The sequence below is a fragment of the Triticum dicoccoides genome, chromosome 6A (genome assembly GCF_002162155.2).
Source record: "Triticum dicoccoides isolate Atlit2015 ecotype Zavitan chromosome 6A, WEW_v2.0, whole genome shotgun sequence".
Lineage (NCBI taxonomy): Eukaryota > Viridiplantae > Streptophyta > Magnoliopsida > Poales > Poaceae > Triticum > Triticum dicoccoides.
In genome coordinates this window covers 31,219,003-31,224,778 of record NC_041390.1, presented here as the reverse complement: position 1 = coordinate 31,224,778, position 5,776 = coordinate 31,219,003, and positions in this window count along the sequence as shown.

Below are 5,776 nucleotides of genomic sequence, written 5' to 3'. Positions count from 1 at the left end.
AGAGGAGGGCCGGTGCAGCCTAGCCGCCGGCCGGAGCGACGGTTGGGCGGCGTTGAGGGAGGAGTGGGCTCGGGGAGGTCCGGCCAAACCGAGCTCGCCGAGGGCGCGGGAGAGGGGTGGCCGGGGAGGATTCCACGCGCCCCACCGCGGCAAGAGAAGGGCGGCGGCGGCGCGAGCCGAGACGACGAGGCCAGGGGGGAACACGGGTGGGGTGGCTGCGGCGAGTGGCGAAGGAAGGGCGGCGGCGGCCCAGAGCGCGGGTGGGGCGACGGCAGAGCAGGGCGACAGAAGGGCGGCGGCAGCGACTGGAGAGGAAGGGCAGCGGCGGGCGGAGCAGAGGATCCGGCAGCGGCGCGGGTGTGGGTCAGGAGGAAGGGGGAGATGGGGAATGGCTGGTCGGGGGCGAACCGTAGCGGATAAGGTCAACCTATGCTGACGGCTTGGCCGTCGGCATAGGCCTGGCCCTTTGCCACGTCATCGATACTTTGCATTTTTTTTGTTATGACATATGTGTGACTCTCAGCACAATGTAAAAAATAGTCTCACCTCGCCCAAAAATAGTCTGAAGGTTTCACCGTGATAGTCCACTTTCCATGATGGATGTCGTTTTCCAACTCCGAGACATGGCGGCAGCGACGCCCGTGAGGGGGGCACACCCCGGAGTCGCGTGTCAGGTGCCTGAGCGTGCCACCATGCTTCCACAAGCATAGTAGGGCCCACCGCAACACCTGGCGGCATTGCTAACCCCTCCGGTACCCCATCCCGTCTAACCCTGACATAGACGACTGCCGGATCTAGCTCTTTGACTTGCGCCGAACTGGGTCTGACAGGTGGACCTTTTCACCTAATTTTTGTAGCCCAGCCCATAGCTGCACCCCCCAACACCATCCCAGCCCAACCCACCCAAAGATACCCTCCGTGTCGGCCCGACGTGGTCGTTTCCCCCCTTCGGGACATGGCGGCAGCCACGCCCGTGAGGTCTACATGGAGGGACGGGGGCCCTGGTGGGTGGTAGCAATGCCACCAGAGCGTCGCACCGGGGCCTCATACATGAGGGGTGGTGTGGCGGCATGTCTGAAGAGGCGGCACGCGTCTCCGGGGTTTAGCCCCTCCTCACAAACGGCGGCGCCGTCGGCACCTGGAGGGGGGAACGGACGCGTCGGGTCTACACGGAGGGGATCTTCCTGTGGATCTGGCCCGGATGTTGCTCCAAAGTGTTCCTATGGGCTGACCTAACACAACCGAGTGAATACGTCCACTGGTCAAAGCCCGTCCGTGCAAAGTCAAAGGGGTAGATCCCGTAGCGTTTGACCACGGGATCTAGCCCTTTGACTTTGCACGGACGGGCTTTGACCAGTGGACCTCCCCACCCGGTTGTGTTAGGTCAACCCATAGGAACACTTTGGAGCAACATCCAGGCCAGACCCACAGCAAGATCCCCTCCGTGTAGACCCCACGCGTCCGTTTCCCCCCTACAGGTGCCGGCGGCGGTGCCGTCCGTGAGGGGGGCACACCCCGGACACGCGTGCCGGGCGTTTGCAACCGCCACAACACTTCCAGACTTGTGAGAGGCCGCCTACGCAAGATTTGGCGGCATGCTAGCCCCCGAAGGCCGCCAGCCACAACCGTAGACGCGCGAAGGGCAATCCGCGTAGAGGGAATTTTTCGGATACTTCTCCATCACCAAAAATTATGAAAAGATACCATCGTTCCTATAGCACATGTGCCCACGTCATGCAAAAAAACTCATGATTTTATCGCGCTCCGAGTATTTAGTAATATTGACGCCGCATCGTTACCGCAGAATGTCTACTACCGTGTCATCGCCGTCCGTGAGGGGGGCCATGCACCGGAGACGCGTCCCGCCTCTTCGGACATGCCACCACACCACCCCGCATGTATGAGGGCCCGGTGCGATGCTCCGATGGCATTGCTACCCACCCAGTGCCCCCGTCCCGCCTAACCCTGTAGCGTTTGACCATGGGATCTAGCCCTTTGACTTTGCACGGACGGGCTTTCACCAGTGGACCTCCCCACCCGGTTGTGTTAGGTCAGCCCATAGGAACACTTTGGAGCAACATCCGGGCCAGACCCACAGCAAGATCCCCTCCGTGTAGACCCCACGCATCCGTTTCCCCCCTCCAGGTGCCGACGGCGGCGCCGTCCGTGAGGGGGGGCACACCCCGGACACGTGTGCCGGGCGTTTGCAACCGCCACAACACTTCCAGACTTGTGAGAGGCCGCCTACGCAAGATTTGGCGGCATGCTAGCCCCCGGAGGCCGCCGGCCACAGCCGTAGACGCGTGAAGGGCAATCCGCGTAGAGGGAATTTTTCGGATACTTCTCCATCACCAAAAATTATGAAAAAATACCATCGTTCCTATAGCACATGTGCCCACGTCGTGCAAAAAAACTCATGATTTTATCGCGCTCTGAGTATTTAGTAATATTGACGCCGCATCGTTACCGCGGAACATCTACTACCGTGTCATCGCCGTCCGTGAGGGGGGGCCACGCACCGGAGACGCGTCCCGCCTCTTCGGACATTCCACCACACCACCCCGCATGTATGAGGGCCCAGTGCGACGCTCCGGTGGCATTGCTACACGCCAGTGCCCCCGTCCCGCCTAACCCTGTAGCGTTTGACCACGGGATCTAGCCCTTTGACTTTGCATGGACAGGCTTTGACCAATGGACCTCCCCACCCGGTTGTGTTAGGTCAGCCCATAGGAACACTTTGGAGCAACATCCGGGCCAGACCGACAGCAAGATCCCCTCCGTGTAGACCCCACGCGTCCGTTTCCCCCCTCCAGGTGCCGACTGCGGCGCCGTCCGTGAGGGGGGGCACACCCCGGACACGCGTGCCGGGCGTTTGCAACCGCCACAACACTTCCAGACTTGTGAGAGGCTGCCTACGCAAGATTTGGCGGCATGCTAGCCCCCGGAGGCCACCGGCCACAGCCGTAGACGCGTGAAGGGCAATCCGCGTAGAGGGAATTTTTCGGATACTTCTCCATCACCAAAAATTATGAAAAAATTCCATCGTTCCTATAGCACATGTGCCCACGTCGTGCAAAAAAACTCATGATTTTATCGCGCTCTGAGTATTTAGTAATATTGACGCCGCATCGTTACCGCGGAACGTCTACTACCGTGTCATCGCCGTCCGTGAGGGGGGGCCACGCACCGGAGACACGTCCCGCCTCTTCGGACATGCCACCACACCACCCCGCATGTATGAGGGCCCGGTGCTACGCTCTGGTGGCATTGCTACACGCCAGTGCCCCCGTCCCGCCTAACCCTGTAGCGTTTGACCACGGGATCTAGCCCTTTGACTTTGCACGGACGGGCTTTGACCAGTGGACCTCCCCACCCGGTTGTGTTAGGTCAGCCCATAGGAACACTTTGGAGCAACATCCAGGCCAGACCCACAGCAAGATCCCCTCCGTGTAGACCCCACGCGTCCGTTTCCCCCCTCCAGGTGCCGGTGGTGGAGCCGTCCGTGAGGGGGGGCACACCCCGGACACGCGTGCTGGGCGTTTGCAACCGCCACAACACTTCCAGAATTGTGAGAGGCCGCCTACGCAAGATTTGGCGGCATGCTAGCCCCCGAAGGCCGCCGGCCACAGCCGTAGACGCGCGAAAGGCAATCCGCGTAGAGGGAATTTTTCGGATACTACTCCATCACCAAAAATTATGAAAAAATACCATCGTTCCTATAGCACATGTGCCCACGTCGTGCAAAAAAACACATGATTTTATCGCGCTCCGAGTATTTAGTAATATTGACGCCGCATCGTTGCCGCAGAATGTCAACTACCGTGTCATCGCCGTCCGTGAGGGGGGCCACACACCAGAGACGCCTCCCGCCTCTTCGGACATGCCACCACACCACCCCGCATGTATGAGGGCCCGGTGCGACGCTCCGGTGGCATTGCTACCCCCTAGTGCCCCCATCCCGCCTAACCCTGTAGCGTTTGACCACGGGATCTAGCCCATTGACTTTGCACGGACGGGCTTTGACCAGTGGACCTCCCCACCCGGTTGTGTTAGGTCAGCCCATAGGAACACTTTGGAGCAACATCCGGGCCAGACCCACAGCAAGATCCCCTCCGTGTAGACCCCACGCGTCCGTTTCCCCCCTCCAGGTGCCGGCGGCGATGCCGTCCGTGAGGGGGGGCACACACCGGACACGCGTGCCGGGCGTTTGGAACCGCCACAACACTTCCAGACTTGAGAGAGGCTGCCTACGCAAGATTTGGCGGCATGCTAGCCCCCGGAGGCCGCCGGCCATAGCCGTAGACGCGTGAAGGGCAATCCGCATAGAGGGAATTTTTCGGATACTTCTCCATCACCAAAAATTATGAAAAAATTCCATCGTTCCTATAGCACATGTGCCCACGTCGTGCAAAAAAACTCATGATTTTATCGCGCTCTGAGTATTTAGTAATATTGACGCCGCATCGTTACCGCGGAACGTCTACTACCGTGTCATCGCCGTCCGTGAGGGGGGGCCACGCACCGGAGACACGTCCCGCCTCTTCGGACATGCCACCACACCACCCCGCATGTATGAGGGCCCGGTGCGACGCTCCGGTGGCATTGCTACCCCCCAGTGCCCCTGCCCCGCCTAACCCTGTAGCGTTTGACCACGGGATCTAGCCCTTTGACTTTGCACGGACGGGCTTTGACCAATGGACATCCCCACCCGGTTGTGTTAGGTCAACCCATAGGAACACTTTGGAGCAACATCCAGGCCAGACCCACAGCAAGATCCCCTCCGTGTAGACCCCACGCGTCCGTTTCCCCCCTCCAGGTGCCGGCGGCGGTGCCGTCCGTGAGGGGGGCACACCCCGGACACGCGTGCCGGGCGTTTGCAACCGCCACAACACTTCCAGACTTGTGAGAGGCCGCCTACGCAAGATTTGGCGGCATGCTAGGCCCCGGAGGCCGCCAGCCACAGCCGTAGACGCGCGAAGGGCAATCCGCGTAGAGGGAATTTTTCGGATACTACTCCATCACCAAAAATTATGAAAAGATACCATCGTTCCTATAGCACATGTGCCCACGTCATGCAAAAAAACTCATGATTTTATCGCGCTCCGAGTATTTAGTAATATTGACGCCGCATCGTTACCGCAGAATGTCTACTACCGTGTCATCGCCGTCCGTGAGGGGGGCCATGCACCGGAGACGCGTCCCGCCTCTTCGGACATGCCACCACACCACCCCGCATGTATGAGGGCCCGGTGCAACGCTCCGGTGGCATTGCTACCCACCCAGTGCCCCCGTCCCGCCTAACCCTGTAGCGTTTGACCACGGGATCTAGCCCTTTGACTTTGCACGGACGGGCTTTGACCAGTGGACCTCCCCACCCGGTTGTGTTAGGTCAGCCCATAGGAACACTTTGGAGCAACATCCAGGCCAGACCCACAGCAAGATCCCCTCCGTGTAGACCCCACGCGTCCGTTTCCCCCCTCCAGGTGCCGGCGGCGGAGCCGTCCGTGAGGGGGGGCACACCCCGGACACGCGTGCTGGGCGTTTGCAACCGCCACAACACTTCCAGAATTGTGAGAGGCCTCCTACGCAAGATTTGGCGGCATGCTAGCCCCCGGAGGCCGCCGGCCACAGCCGTAGACGCGCGAAAGGCAATCCGCGTAGAGGGAATTTTTCGGATACTACTCCATCACCAAAAATTATGAAAAAATACCATCGTTCCTATAGCACATGTGCCCACGTCGTGCAAAAAAACACATGATTTTATCGCGCTCCGAGT